This window comes from Podarcis tiliguerta (assembly GCF_965153285.1).
Source record: "Podarcis tiliguerta genome assembly, chromosome: 3".
In the NCBI taxonomy this organism is placed as follows: Eukaryota; Metazoa; Chordata; class Lepidosauria; order Squamata; family Lacertidae; genus Podarcis; species Podarcis tiliguerta.
In genome coordinates this window covers 76,584,623-76,601,009 of record NC_139536.1, presented here as the reverse complement: position 1 = coordinate 76,601,009, position 16,387 = coordinate 76,584,623, and the positions used below count along the sequence as shown (strand labels likewise).

The window sequence follows — 16,387 nt, the reverse complement described above, 5'->3', positions numbered from 1 at the left end:
TTCAGGTTGCAAAATGATTGCCTTTAATCTTTAATATGGTTAAGCAGCAGGAGGTAAATGGACATTTGAACATAGCTTTGCTTTTTATAAGTGGCATTTAATATGTTCAGAATCTCCTAGACAACGTCTCTTCTGTCCGATGCTTTTGGCTTTTAGGGTTTTAATTTGTACTGTATGCTAGTGGAAATAATGGAAAGTTCAGAAGATTTCCTTAGGGGGAAGCATGGTGTCTTGAGCCGGACCATCTGCTTCCAAAATGCAAAAATAATTAAAGGACACATTTCACCAGGACCTTCTCTCATGAAGGTCCCATTGAAATGAATGGGAGGTGTGTATGAAGCAGCATCTCTTGTGCAAGTGCTTGCTCAGAAAGTGTTATCACTGGATTGTGGCCAATAACAGATCCTTACGAAAGAGAACTATGACTTAAAAAATGAAAACAAATGTTATTTCCCCCTTCACATTTGCTATACAGCTGCCATAGCTGCACCTGGCAAACTGCTTTAACAATTACTTCCTCTGCTCTGGGAAACCTGGGAACTGTAGTTCTGCGAAGGCAACTTGGGAATGCTGTTAATTCTTAGCATCCTCACTAAACACCCATTTTCAGAATTGGAGCTCTTATACACATTTGCACTGTACATACAACAGGTGATTTAGAACTTCCCCTGTGCTGCTGGAAAAACAACCTGGGATAGTATTACAGAGATTTGATCACCTTATGAAATTAATACTCTGTTCTGAAACATCTACTTCTAACCATGGCATTTTATATTATTCCATGTTTGCTGTGGCCATACAAAAATGCAGTTCTGCAGGTCAGAGCTAGTGGGTAGGAACAGAGCCGTCTCAGCCATTAGGCAGGGTGAGGCCACTGTCTCAGGGCACTTCATTGGTTATTTTTTGACCCTGACTTGTGGCTTACTCCTTACACCTGCTTCCTGGCTTGTCCTTTGGTTCTGGCTTCTTTGCATGTCCTCGCAATGAGTGTGTACTCCTGGCTCACTTAAGTCAAAAGTACCACTCATACCTTTAGTATGTACCTTTAGACTCATGCCCTTTAAAACATTGCTCTTTTTATTTGAAAAAAAGCAGGATGAATTTCTAGCCTTACTATTCAGCTGTAAGGCTCCCAAGGAGAAAACTTTTGTTAAATTATTGGTTCCTTCTGAACTGAATGCCCATGGGCTCTTGAAAACAGTGTGTATCTATTTTTTTGTTCCTTTGTTTCTTCATTAAAAGAATCAAGGTCTCTTGCCCCTGAAATGAAAAAGGAAAAAAAAAACAACCCACAACACTATCACAGTCTTTTTCTGCACACCAGTCTTGTGCTGATAGAGAACTTTAGCTATCATGCTGTGTCGTTCTGAACTAATCCTCCTTGCTAAGAAAACTTTGATAGATTTCAGCTTCCTTTTATTTCCCACCCAATAGCGATCATTGTGGCGCAAAATAATTTTGGAGGTTCTCGGGTAAGAAAAAAAGTGCTATTAAAGTAAGCTTTATTGATCTCTGTTGCAGGAGGTCTTATCACAGCTGACACCATCTGCGACTGCAAAAATGGCTTTTAACCAACCATAGAATAGTTAGTACATTTAAGTGAAGATGGGCTTTTTCCTCCTTTTAAAGAATCAGATACAACAAACCTATCCTGGTGTGAAATTATAGATTCAAACGACTTGAAATTTATTTCTTTAAAGTTCATCCATTATTGTATTCATTTTCTCTCTCATCTTATTTTGATTTCTGAGGCTTCTTTAAAAAGAAAAGAAAAGAAAAGAAAAAGAGGATGGGAAGAACTTAAAAAGTTAATTCCAGCTTATTGCAAACACATGGGATGCCTTTGTTAGGACGAGGAGAGTGAGCATATGGGAATTCTTCAAGGCTGCACTATACCATATGGCACATTATGTCTTGTGCACTGCATTATGCTTCAATATTCTTCACCTAAATGGAGTACTAAATTTGCAATAAGGACGTCTTTGCTCTTTCGGTTCCTCAAGAAGTTGTCTTGCCTTAACTCTGATATGCATTCAGGCTTTGTGAAAGGGACTGCTGTGGAACACTGCCATGCTCTAGGCACTATGCAGAGCATAGGTGACGTGGCATGCTTCCATTTTGGAAGTGACTTTTGTCGGACAAGGTTAATCTTTTGGGCCCTGTGCGCACATAGGAAAACCAGAGAAACTGTTGCGGGCACCACACACCCCTCACAATGAAGCACACACTGCAGCCTGTTCCACGGGCTACAGCTGAATACTGCTTTCACTTTGAAGTTCATCTGGAGGGTGTGGTGAGGAGAGGACATGGGGGCAGCAGGGAGGTCTCTGTATTCTCATGTGTGCCTGTTAATGCCATGTCAGTGATGCCTGCTGTAGGCCACTGGCCTGTGAAATGCAGTTTAGAATATTACTGATTCACTCAACCGCATTGGCATGACAAGTCATGTAACTTTTTCCCACTTTCCATGAACCAGAAGGCCGCAGATGTTGTCCAGGAGAACAAATCTCTAGGCAAGCTTAATGAGACAAATGACAAGTCGTTATTGAGGACACTAAAGTTCCCCAATAAAGGTTGGATTTCTGCTCAAAATCTATTAGGGCACTTTATGTCCTTCTCTTTCATAGCCTTCGAAAACCTTCCATAAAAAATGTGTTTACTGCTGTCTCAGATGATGAAGTCAGATTTAAAGGTGTTAAAAAAAAAAGTTTTCCAGAGCATTTTTCCTATGTGTTTTTGTTTCAGATTTTACTGCTTTGAATGCAAACACAGATGAAACTAAGTATGGGTCGTAACCAGAAGACTTGTCTTAAAAGATGATGCAGTTATACCTTCCCTTAATGAAATAAGATGTTACTTTCTCAAAGATAGATGGCTTACATTAGAACCATAAAATCAATAGGAAGGTCATGAATCCCAGTTCTCTGAATCAAGGTAACTTTCTTTATGTTGAAACATCCCAAAGATTGTAAAAAGAGCCCCGTGGGGGGTCAGTCCAAATACAGCATCTGATGCCCACAGTAGCCAACAAACAGGACAAAAGCCTTCTCCCACTGTTCGTTTATTTATTTAATAAACTTATGCCTACTTTTTCAGAAATCTTCTTTACAAAGCAGCTTACACTCTGTTTAATTTTTTAACAAGCATTATGATACATAAAAGACAGATGGAGAGGAAACTTTTATTCCATAAATTAATCAAATGAATAAAACAGCAAAGCAACATCAAAACCCAGAGCCACACAAAATCAGTTTCTACAGATATGTTACCCACTAAAAGCCACTGAGAGGAGCTGGGTCTTCCATGCCCTTTTAAACATTGCAAGAGATGAGGCCTGCCACACTCTGAAAGGGACAGAGTTCCACAAGAGAGGTGCCACAGCGGAGAGGACTTTATTACAGGTGGTCAGCAATCTTAACAGGTGGACATCTAAGCCAAACTTCTGATGTTGATCTCGTGGAATGGGCAGGTTGACATGACAGCACACCATTCTTCAAGTAGCTTGGGCCAAAACCATCTAGGGCAAGGTGGTGTAGAACTATAATTTCCAGAGTTCTCTGAGAAGAGTAATTCATTGTTAAACCACTCTAGGAACTGTAGTTCTGTGAGGGAATTGGGGTTCTTCTGAGAACTCCCAGCATCCTTAATAAACTACAGTTCCCAGGATTCTTTGGAGGAAGCCGCAACTATTTAAAGTGATATGAAGCTACTTTTGATGTCTAGTGCAGATGGTGCCCATGTCTCAGCATCTAGCAATATCAATATTGTAAAGACATTTGTGATCATTTGCTAGGCCAAAATCCAATAATCCAACTTAATTACACAGTTGTCTTCGACATAGTAAAGTTTTCAACATCTTGCCCAGTTTTCAAGCATAAAGCCACTTGTGTGAAATTCAAACTGAAAATTCACTCCAACACGGAAAACAGCTTTCACATAAACACTTCCACCTCTCATCAGCAAATACCTGTAGGTATGACATTTAGCACTGTAGAAGACAATGGAAGGACCCGCTTGACTTAGCTGGTGCTGGTAACTCAGTGAATTGAGGCAACATATTTCAGAGATAGGGTGGTGCTTGCTTCCGTGCAAGAGACAAATAGCATGGACAATATAGGTATATTTTGCTCACTCAAAAGAGGCCAGCTGAAGAAGAGATCAATATGTATTTGTAGAAGATGCTTGCCAATACAGCACTAATTCTTCAAGGGATCCCAAGCAACCAGATGCTGGGTGCTCTCAGAGTTGCTAATGTCAGTTTCAAATAAGCAGCCCCACCTCAGACACCCCCCTATGTTAAGGAAGAAGGAAAAGCATGTTGCTAAGCAACCACAGCACCCTGTTCTACTTACTCAGCACCTTGGCGAAATGGATGAGCTTAATATGGTACACATTTTATGAAAATGCTATAGGTGGGATTAGAAATTCCCTTGGGACAGTGACTAATCTGGTGTGCCTGTGTGTCTGGAGCTTCCCTTCCTTGTCCTGCTAAGGCCACGGAAATTGAAATGCAATATACACCACCTAGCTGATTTTCAGTCATTTTGAATTTCAAGTCCCGAACCTCTTGGTTTACCTCATTATGAACTATTATTATTATTTTTTAAAGACTCATCATGCCGGTATTTTCCATGTGAAATTGGCTGCTTAGTTGGGCACACAGCTATGGGAGCAAAATTTTCAAATTCTAATTGCACTGTGCACTCTAATTATGCTTATAATAGTGCATATATATATATTCATTTGAATGTGAAGTTTTCCCTTTGTGATGAAAACAGAAGCCTTTGGAAAACTAATGTGTTTATTTATGTAGATGCCAGGATGCATTTATGGAAAGTGCTTTAACTCCAGTGATGCCAAGGCACTCTGCCTGAATGAGCCTATAGCAGTCTGCGTTCTGAAGCTGCCATCTCCCAAACAAAATATGTCTCCTAAGAACAGTGAAAATGAAATAATGTTTCACTAACCCCATGTGGAAGAGGGTGGGCAATAGCTCAAAAGAAAGATATTTTGGAATTTTATACAGTTCAAATAGTAAATGAACCTGACACTTCCCCAGAATTCCGCAGATAATGGCTCTTTAAGTACCTTCCTTATGAGGTCCTAGAGCAGCTCTTTCTCTTAATGTAATTTTCTTAAAAGCCATATTTCGAGCAGGAAAAATTATACTATTATTTCATTGTTATGACCATCAGCTTCAGGATAAGCTTTGCTGCCTCCCATAAAACTGCCTAGAATAAAGTATATTAACTCCTGGGGAAAGTGTAAATTTTCTTATAATTACAGATTGATTCTGGTGTTCTCACCTGCTCTAAGGCACTGGGAGTCAGCAGGGGAAAAGAAGAGGACGATGTGGCCAGCGGTGACTTTGGAACAGCGGAAAAGCAGGCAGCCACAACTCTCTTGGCGTTGTTGCCTTTCTCCACAAGCAAGCTGTTGAACTGAAGGTACAAAGAGATTGCTCACCCCCAATTTCTTGAGGTTCACAAAAGATGATGCATCCTATGATCTTGCCCCCAGTGTAACCCTGGAGGAGGCTAAGTACAATGCTAAGCAGCAGCATAGCTCCTGGTAGTAGTAAGAGTTATGCAATTCCACATTTGTAGTGGGACTGGTGCCAGAGTTCGTGTTGCTGGGCATCTGCTGTGGTCTGTGCTGCCCATTTCCAGGGCCTCCTCTGCTCCTCATCCTCCTTGCTATTGCTTCTTGTTCAGCTGCCCTCTCCGAAAAGGCAGTAAGGAGAAGGAGTACAGTGGTACCTTGGGTTAAGTACTTAATTCGTTCCGGAGGTCTGTTCGTAACCTGAAACTGTTCTTAACCTGAAGCACCACTTTAGCTAATCGGGGCCTCCTGCTCCTGCCGCGCCGCCGGAGCACGATTTCTGTTCTCATCCTGAAGCAAAGTTCTTAACCAGAGGTACTATTTGTGGGTTAGCGGAGTCAGTAACCTGAAGTGTATGTAACCTGAAGCGTACCACTATAGTAGGTTTTGCATGCCTTCTCCTCTAGCTCCAATTGCTGGTGCTGAATGGGCCCAGAGTGGGAGGCAAGCAAAGAGGGCATGGCAATAGTAGGAAGGAAAAGGGGCAAACTCAGGGAGGTGGCTGTTGAGAGTATTTTGCTCAAGAATCAGCAAAAAACTGGAACCAGCAATATGCTCTAGCATGCATTCCCCAAATTCACACACTATGCAATCATTATGTACCATGACGGGGAAAGTAGCCCATCTAGGAGAAGGAAACTCTGATCCTAAACTACTTCTGCCTTGTGGCTGTACTCATAATTTGTAGACTTAGGCTGCATCCAGACAGCACTTTATTCTGTTATCCTGATGTCTCTTTACCTGAGCATTTCTGTGTTTTATGTGAAGTCTTACACAGTGTAAAAGCCACTTCCGGAAATCTAGTGGAATCTAGTGAAAGGCTAGCATTCATTTCTGTTTTAATTATTTCCAAAAAAAAAAGTCCCTTTGCAAACCCATTAACTTGGGAAATTGTAGAAATTTTGCATTGCAATTCCATGTGCTGAAACTTGGGACACTATTTTGGCACACAGTTATTTCCCACCATTTAAAATTTAGCATGACATGTTGGTATAGGGATCAAAAAGCCACTGTTGCATAATGCAATGCTTGCAACCAGCTGGGATTGCATGACAGAGCCAGTTGCACAAACTGGTACTGCCACAAGAGGATAGGCGTATTGCAATGAATTTTCATGAACACATTTTTTTAAAAAAATTGCAACCTGATTCAGAAATGTGGCAAATTGAATTTAAGATTCGGAAAATGAGAAATGGAGAGAAACCAAAATGGGCAGATCCATCCCTGATCTGATCATCCTGACAACCTGTGAAAGGACCCACAACCACCCTGTAATTTGGCAGCAGCTCCACCTGGAGGTGCCAAGTCATATACAATCCACACTCCCACAAGCCGCCACGTGAAAGCCTAAGAGCATTGGAACCTCAACATTTAATTCATAACCTACCTCATCCATTTAAATACCAACTTTCCCTGCAGACTTTGCTACTGTGCAGCAACTTCCTGTACAGAAAATGAGTTTTTGCCGTTCTGAACAAGATTAGTGAATCTTAAATCAGATATGCTTGGCCTATAATGGACTTGGAAAGCTTATAAATACATTTTCATTGCAAACATTGCTGGCTGACAAATGTCAGTTTTGCAGCAGGTTTGTAGGGAAATGAAGAATGTATCATACAAGGAGGTCTCTGCTGCTGGTATGATCAACTCTTAAAAGCAAGCCGAGACCACCTTATCTGAGCCCTTTTATTTATTTTCTGACTGGGCTCTCCCAATCTGCGATTTTCTTCTGGAATTCTTGGTTTGTACGTTATGAGCTGTAGCAAAGGTTGTGTTTTCCTGAGTATGTTGCAGGCTGATTGGACTGCAGAAAGTGCTACAGATAGAGGGTGCTCTTTTCCTAAATCAAGTTGCATCCAGCAAATGTATACCTCTGACTGTCAAGGAAGTGAGAGAAGCCCACAGCCAATGCATTCTTGGGAAATATTGTAAACAAAAAATGATGCCTTTCTTCTGTGTAGGAAGGCAACATAGTAAAGTCTTAATCTCAGTTAAAGTAAAGCTGCTGGCTTGACATGTGTGCAGGAGTTTACCACGTAAGCTGCACATTTCATTGCAAACCTGCAAATATTTCAAAAGAAAGGCTTCTATACCGAGCGTTGTAATAAAAGGGCTCTAGTGCCTAATCTAAAACATTTCAGTGGCCAGTTCAGTTGAATGAATGAATGAAGTAATGAATAGAATTTGAAAATGTCAGCAACACCACTGCCCCAACTAGTATGTCTTTTGAACCTGGTCAGCAAGCATATTTCTAAAGAGGGGTACAAAGACTTCACTTACTCCCATGTGAACTAAGGGCGCTTTCAGATGGTCACTATTTTCCGGTGTGATTCAGTCACCTGAAAACATTATTTCATTACTAGGCTGAACAATTAGATCACCTAATTAACTTTTTTTGCAAAGGAGTTTGCCTTAATATGCTTTTTTGGTACGTTACTTTAGCCAATACATGAATTTTTGCACACATTACTTGGCTGGAGAACTGCATTGCAAAATTCAGAGAAGTGTGAATTTCAAAGGATGGCTGTGTTTCAGCCTGCCTTTTGTTTGGAAAAGTGTGTATTACATATATGTGAACTGAGTTCAGTTTTCCCCCTATCCCCTGTCCCCTCCACAGGACAAATAATAGTTCTTCTCATGCGCAAAGTCAGGCTGTAGTAATCTGTCAGCCTTATGACAAAAGAACCTGAAAGGAACTGATGGAATATCTCATTTTAAAGTTGATAAATGTACGAGTTGATCAGGCAGGTACCTGGATATTTGAGGAGAACTGATAAGATGCATAGGAGTCTTCTGATTACACACAGATTTCATTTAAAACCTTGTTTGTTGCTGGGGCTGTTTGCAAAACACAGCGGGATGCCAAGGAACAGCTTTCCAGTCTGAAAAAATAGATCAAACAAGCCTAATAGTAAACAACATGTTGCGCGTGCGTGCGTACACAACACACACACACACACATTACTGACAATCTCAGAAGGATTACAGCAGGAAGTTTACATCACTAACCTTTTCAAACATTTATCTTGACAGTACTCCTTTTGTCAAATTTTAGAGGGGGTGAGTGGCCCTACTTTGTAGAAAGGCATTGCAGTATACTGATAAAAAATGTTATTATTGGAGGATAATGACCATTGTTGGCGCCTCTTTATAACAGCAGTATAATGTTAACAACATAAAGGATTGCTTCAGGATAAATGAGCTCTGGTAAGGTCTGTTCAAATGTTTGCTTTCCTCCTACCTAGCTGCTGGCATTTCCAACAATCCGTCCTGGGTTTCCTTTTTACTTTCTACAAAGTTCTTGTATTCATATGCAAAGTCCTGAAAAAACTGGGCCTAGGATATAAGGACTGCCGGAGGCTTTATATCTCAGCCCAGTTCCTGAGAACATCCAGAGGAGCACTGTTTGGTATCCTCCTGTGTTGCAGAGGTCCAGCTGGCCTGAACTAGAAGACAGGTATTTAGTGGTGCTGCTCCCATTGGGGGACTCTCTTCCAGCAGAGATTCAACAGGAATCTTTGCCTTTGACTCTCAGGTATCTCTGGAAGACCTTTTCCATTTGGTGGTTTGCATTTTCTTAATGCGAGTTAGTCATTTCTATGATTATTCAATGATGTGAGCAGTAGTGACTCAGTTGGTGGAGCAGAGCTAAAGCAATGGCCTTCCTGCAATAGTATTGCTACTGCTTCCAGAAAGGGGAGATGCAGCAATGAGGTTAAAGCTGTGTATGGTTGCACCAGTGGGAGCACCACATTGGCTCTGCTATTGTGTCCAAGAGGCCCTGAAGTCCTTGCTGCCTCTCCCTTCCACCTGATGTCTCCAGGAGACGATTGCTGAAGCTCCATTCCACTAGGTTTGGTGAGTGACCCTCCACCATCTCTCAGGGAGCTTCCAGGCTGTCCCTTTTTTCAGGTGGGATTCAATCACATGCTGGCAAATTCAGGTGAAACTCAAACTGAATTGGTGCTGCTATGCAACAAACCCATTACCCCCACCTTGCAAGCAGACATTTTGTGATCAGAAAAGTAATGGGGAAATGCATTGGAAAGTGCAAGATAACAATCACTTAGCACAACATCATCTAACCTCTCCACAAAAAAATAAAACAAAATCAGAACAACATTGTCTAACCTCCCCACAATCTTTGTGGAAACAAATCATAATGAATACTCAAGAAACAGCTCATCTGGAATTAATCTTGTTCTGGAATCTGGAGGATTCTCCCATGTGCTATAGGATACACTGGGATGGTTTCTAAACCTCGGACTGAAAGATTTCTGAATCAAGCAGTAAAATATATTATTGAATAAGTGGCATCTCCATTAAGAACTCTTTAGGAAACTAAAACTTAGTAGAAAAGATAAATTATTCAGTAGGTTTTAAATACTGTTTGGAATTGTTTTGAGGTTCTGTTTTTTTTAAAAAAACCAATCATAAAGAGACAATGCAAGTATTGGCTTCACAGCAATGCATATGCCAACTGTGTACCCATGCGGACATGAGTGAGCATTCAGAGCCACACGCCATCTCACAGTGGAAAGAAATGGAAAATTAAACCTCTAATTATTTCACTGGAAATTATAGGATTATATGCAACCACCCATAGCAGATAGCGGATAAAATGCCCAGCTTTGTTTAGTGTGCTTATAAAAGTGTGCCGGAAGAGTGAAAACTCAGGAATTACTTTAATTGTGCATGTGTGTTTTTAAATAAACAAGACAATTACAGGAAACCATTTTCCTCCTGAGTTAAATTGTCAGGTACACTTTGCGACCACAGTTCCACAAACACCTGAAAGTTCCACTGAGCACAACAGTATTTACTTCTGAGTAGGACTAGAGTTACACTGTTAAAAGACAGATATCAACATGTGCTCAAGGGAAATGACGTTCTTAAAATGATGACTAACAGTCTATGTCCTTTAAAATGTGTTTGTGAAAGGGGGGGGTTATTAGTTTGCTTTGTTCTTTTTCTTGTTTATATTATGTATCTTGTGGTTTTATTCTGTATTTTTGTGCTGTGAACTGCCCTGAGATCTTTGGCTGAAGGACAGTATACAAATTTAATTAATAACAATGTTATTCGATGTATGGTTGATTTAGAAACCAGAAATAGGTTGCTCTCCTTTAGTCAGGATATTTGAGCCAACTTGGTTCAGCTGATAAGCAAATGAGACTGTATAGGACAGGAATAGTGAACTGGGGATAGTATGTATGCACGTATGACTATGTATGTATGAATGTATATTTTCTCAATTTTTTTATATAAATGAATCCACAAAACATCTTACAAAGCTACAGGTGTGCTTTTTGTAACTATCAGCTCAGGGCTTTGTATCGTTATATTCCTAAAGACAGGACCGTTTAAACTTGTAATGCCCAAGATGGCTGGGATTGTTCTCCTCTTAAGATCTTGGGCCTCCAGAAGGGTAGAAGTGAGCTGTAGAAAGGGGAAGAAGCAGATTCCTTAGTATGGGGATGAAGTTGAAGGAACAGACAGGAACCAAAAAGAAGGGGTGGGACAAGGGAGAGAATGAGGAGTAGTAGCATAATTAGGGCCTGAGCGGTAGGTCCATTTTAGTTGGTCACAGGCTGTGCCTTTAACTTAATGTATAGAAAGATTAACAAACTGAGTTATGCATATTGATCCACTGTGAAAAGCACAGGTGCAAGCTGTCTGTTTTTCTGATCAGTTGGCAAGCCTAGTTGGTTGGCTGTTGTGTGGCCCAATGTTTGGGATTCCCATGGCATCTGCAACCCTTGTTCTGCTCTGACATCATTGCCGGTATGTGTGGGTACCCTGTGTTGTTGCAAGGACGCTGTTACCACGATGGCAGACACTGCTGGCAGACAGCAAGTTGGCTATCCCTGCAAAGGCCATAGAGTACAATTAGGCTCAGTTCCCTGAAGATCAGGACCTAATAATGTGAGCTACTGAATCATCTGGGTCAGGTTTTAAGTCCAATTATACAAACATAACTGAAGAGTGAATTGCAAAGGAGTGTAGTTCATCAAGCATTTTCTGCATTCCAGAGCCTTAAGAGATGTCAGCGGTGAATTATTCTCCTGTTGAAATAAACAGAATAAGATAAACCCAATTGACCTTTAATACTTTTGCTGCTCACAGCTTCCCCAGTGGAAATCATCCCCAAGTGAAGCTGGACTAGATCAAGCAAATGACCTAAGCTTACCATTAGGCAGAGTGAGGAAACAAACAGAGAGAAAGCAGGTCCTGGGGGTGCCCCCTAAATTGTCCCACCATTACCATACTTCGGAGCTGGTATCCCAGTAGCGATAATAGCATGTGCTTACTGTTGTTCTGGGCTGCCCTGCCCCAACTCCCAGCATATTGTGCACAGCACTGTTGCGAAAGGCCTTAATGAGGCAAGCAGGCAGAGAAGCAGCCACTCTGTGTATGCTTGCTTGATTCCCACTGCCATTGCAGGAGGAAGCAGAAGGCAGAGAGGTGCCAAGGGAGTGGGAAGTGGTGAGGCCTCTTGGCTAGAGTGGAAGATAGTGAGGAGGGTGGGTGTAGAAAAGGTGTGGTGTATCATAAAAACAAAATGTACATTAGTTGCTCTGCCTGCTTTTGCCTCTGGCCCTACCCACTCCTGGCTCTTAGAAGGTTGCCCAGAAGGGAATGTGGCCCTGAGGCTGAAAAGTGTTCCCCTTGCCTCCTTTACTCACTGCTCTAACATCCTCCAGTCACTTCCTCCCAAAGCAGCTTGTGTAACTTTTTTGAGTGTGTTTGGGTTCAGTCCTCCCCTTCTTTAATGTAATCCTTGAATATCAGGGATGGCTGATATATGGGTGACCCCAGCCAGTTAGGGATGTTAAGATTTATAGCTCAACAAAATTTGCAGGGCCACAAGTTAGCCACCTCCTCCTTACATGAACTGAACAGGACCGACAGTAGATATGTGCCCATTCTACTCTAGTTAGGTTGATGCCTGGTTGATTTATGCAGAGGGCCCTTCTTCTCAAAATACTATTCACCAGACACCTTTTGTTACTCACTAAAAGATAAAACCTGTTCCATTGTACTGAGAGTTTGCTTTAATGTTTTATTCCTAGACTCTTCTTTTTCTACAAGGACTGTGAATGCTAAAAATACCCCGTCTAGACATTTATAGTATCCCTTGCAAGCACCATAAACCCTGGTGTGAAGAGCTGGAAAAATAAGTTTTGTCTCATTGAATTCCCCCTCCCTAATGCATTCCAATGTGCTGTCCAACTTTTGCATGTATTATGTTTTCAAAGTTGTGCAAATGCCTTAGAAACTGTTTTAATAATAAACTGATAACAAAGGCTGCATGCACACCAGACAATTAAAGTATCTCCACAAAAGAATCCTGGGAATTATAGCTTACTCTTCATAGAGCTACAGTTCTTTGGGAGGGGTGTGTGTGATTTAATTGTACGGTGTATGTAGAGTCGAAATCTCTGAATTACTTCATTTATGTAAGGATATAGAGATAGGTAGCAACTTGATCTAACAGAAAGTATTGCTTTGTTGTTAAATGAATGACACCTGCTTAGATTTCAGAAGTGTGCCCTCCCTTTTTTATATATAAAAACACACACACATAAAAACAGATGTGGGGGAAGAAAGATTAAAACTAACTTCAGGAACAGCTATGTTTGTTTACTATACCAGATGCGGATCTTATGTTGTTTATAATCCGGCACCTCTGAGAGAACTCATTGATTGTAATAAACCTGCTGTAGAGAAAGTGGTTACTAGGCTAAAACAAAACACAGTGGCTGTTGCCCAATGAATCTACTACTTAGTGAATCACTGGTGTCATATTTTGCTCCAGTCCTTCAGAAGCTTTTGTTGTGATAGGTCCTTATAGCCCATACCAAGCCCAGCTTAATAAAGCAGCAGTATAGATTTGAGGCTACCATTAAAGCAACAGTCTCGTTTAAGTGCAGCATCTAACCCATCGTTTAAGCACAGCATCTGCCAAGGCAAATTCCTTCCAAAATATAACAGGGTTTGCCTGCTTTGTAAAGATAGAGATGGATGTGTATAGGCAAGCTGGAGTCTTGTGTGGCAAGGGTACTTGCTAAAGAGCCTCTTTAGTATCCCATGAAAGAAGGTCATCATCAAACCTTTATTGGCATCACTTACAAACATTCAGAATAAACAGGCCAATGCGATCTTGTCGCCATTTCAACAGTACAGTCATTTGCCAAAGGGAAGAAGAGGCGAGCAATTTATTTCACCTCTGTGGGACACCAGCAAGGGCAGGGGTCCTCTAGTGTACTTTGGCGGCAGAAAATCAAATAGAGGAACTTGGCTACTGTCTTGGTGAGCTCCTGGTCTCTCCCCTATAATAAGAAGCGTATAACCTCTGTCTCTAGTTTCCATGTCTAAGAATTGTTGGTGGAGACCATGATATATTTTACAATTAAGGGCCATGTGAGCTAGAGTTTCCGCTAGGTGGGCATCACATGGGCAGATCCTATCTATGAAAGGAGGTCTTTCTTCAAGTAAGCAGGACCTAGTATGTGTAAAGAGCTTTGAGAATTCAGGTTAGCACTTGGAATTTTGTCCAGAAAGCAACAGGTAACCTCTACAACTCTTCAAGGACATATGTAATGTGGTCCTTACAATCTTACCCTGACTGCTGAATCCTGGGTCAGCTGTCCTTTTTGAACCATCTTCAAAGGCAGTCCTATGTAGAGGCTATCAGAATAATCTAATCCAGAAGATACCAAGGCATGAATCAAAGAGGCAAAGTCTCAATTGCCAGTTGCCCAGCTGGATGATTTAGCCCAGTGCATTTGCTGACCTGCCTGTATGTGTCCTTTGCAGTCTATGGAAGCTGGACCCTCAGGGAAACTGCGCTATACATTCTTTCTCTCCCTTAACTGGCAATTCACAAACAGTACTTAAGCCTGAGTTGTTACTTACAACATTTTTATAATGTTTGTTATAATAGGATGTATGCACCTTGTTCTCCCTGGGTAGGCTGAAGTCACAATTTAACTGACTTCAGTGTGGAGATCTTTCCATGACCTGTCCTGCTTCTCAGATTAAAAAAACAAAACACCCCCACAACAACTTGCAACCACTGAGAGTTAGAAATTTTGGTTAAATAGTGGAAACTTTAAGGGGAAATTCTCACATGCTCCATTCTGGGTGTGCAGAAGTACTCTGCATGAGCCTTTCTGGTTTCTAACTTATATGGGGTTAGAAGACCTGTAAAAGACCCGATTCTGACAACAGCTAGATCACCCTTGAACCTGCAAGTAACTGGTAAAATCCACTGGAATCTCAGTCTATATGTTTGCAATATCAATTTACTTGTGGCCCTTCACTTTTATGAAGTTTGAGAATCTCTAATCAAGTTTAATCTGTTCTTAGTCTGTCAACATAACTCTCATTTACTTGCAAGGATGCAACTTCTGTTTGATCATATATGCATAGAGCTGTAGGGTTTTCGCTGTGTGTATATTTTAAATGCTTGGTTGTATAGCTCACGACAGCACCAGCTTATAAAATGTGCAGATTGTAGACCAAGAAGAAGAAATTTCCATTAACTGCTTATGCATGTGGAATCAAAGCAAGCGAACATATTCCTTTCTCCTGAACAGGGGCAGGCTGCAATAATTTGCAGGAAATTAAAGCCATTTTTCCTTGCTTTGTATGCTTCATATAATGGTGTGCCAAGTTTCAGCCTGAAACAGATTTTAATGGCTACATTGCAAAACTTTGAAAAAGGTATAATGAAGACACAGGCAAACACTGAACCATCTCTGTGTAGCCCACTTAGATAAGACATATGAATCTTTTTGTTTGGCATACAAGGATAGAACAGCTTGATCATCTATGCTGCCTAGCACATGCCTGGCTACACTAGCCTTGCACAGAGCAAAGTAGGAAAGAGGCCACATTCTACAGCCATATCCCCCTCCTAATGTAGGACGTCACAGAGAGGAGAGAGAATTTGACATCCATTATGCAAGCTAGCCTCTTGAAACAGCCTTTCTTGCTCGAATCAGGTTAAATGTCAATGTAAAACCTACATTGGTCTGAATGAGAAATGCCTCTTTTCTCTGCTTTCTATTCTGCATGGGCCATCATCAGGCATTCATATAGTGCAGGAGAGGCTCAAAATCAATTTCAACCTCACGGGTGGAAAATGCTTTCTGACTCCCCTATCCTGCCTTGCAATGATCATTACAGGAAAAATAGGGATGGAGGATTCAGTTCAAGGCCTCTTCCTTTTTCTAGATCACTCTTGCCTTCCACACCCTCTGTGGTAGTGCATATGTTTTTTACAGGGGCAGATATATCATTTCACACATGTACAAATTGGGGAGATCAAGGACAGGGATTTGCAAACCTGTCGATTTCAGTTGTCTCAATTTTCTAATTCCAAGTTTAGTTTTCTACATTTCTGCAGCATTTTCTTTTAAAAACATAGTCTTGAAAACAGTGTAATTTTTTCCTAATAAACACATATTTTGCATTCAGAAAGGATGAGCAAAAATTGGGCAAAAAATCACACTTGGTCCCCGAAGGTGGCCCTGCAGTTCTGCACTTACAGTGGTGGTTTTGTGGGTACAGAGAAGAGCTAAAGTGGCTGGAGACTAGAAAGGATCCACCACAATGGGCAGCTTAAGGAATGGAGTGCTTTGCAGCTTTCTTAACATTCGCAAAGTGGGAAATCTAGTGAGGAGAAAATTACTCAGCCTGCTTAGCAACAGTTGATGTGAGCCCACACTGCTAAAGCTGAAGAGCAGCAAACCTAACTTTAAGCCTTTGCCCCTCCAAA

The 16,387-nt window shown here is 41.2% G+C and overlaps 1 long non-coding RNA gene across 1 annotated transcript in view; it reads left to right on the top strand.

The window, feature by feature from the left end:
* Positions 1–16,387, top strand: part of LOC310674401 — a 124,753-nt gene that overhangs the window by 57,383 nt on the left and 50,983 nt on the right. The window contains exon 3 of the long non-coding RNA XR_014509559.1: positions 5,287–5,447. This is a non-coding gene — a long non-coding RNA (uncharacterized lncRNA). The remainder of the gene's footprint in view (positions 1–5,286; positions 5,448–16,387) is intronic.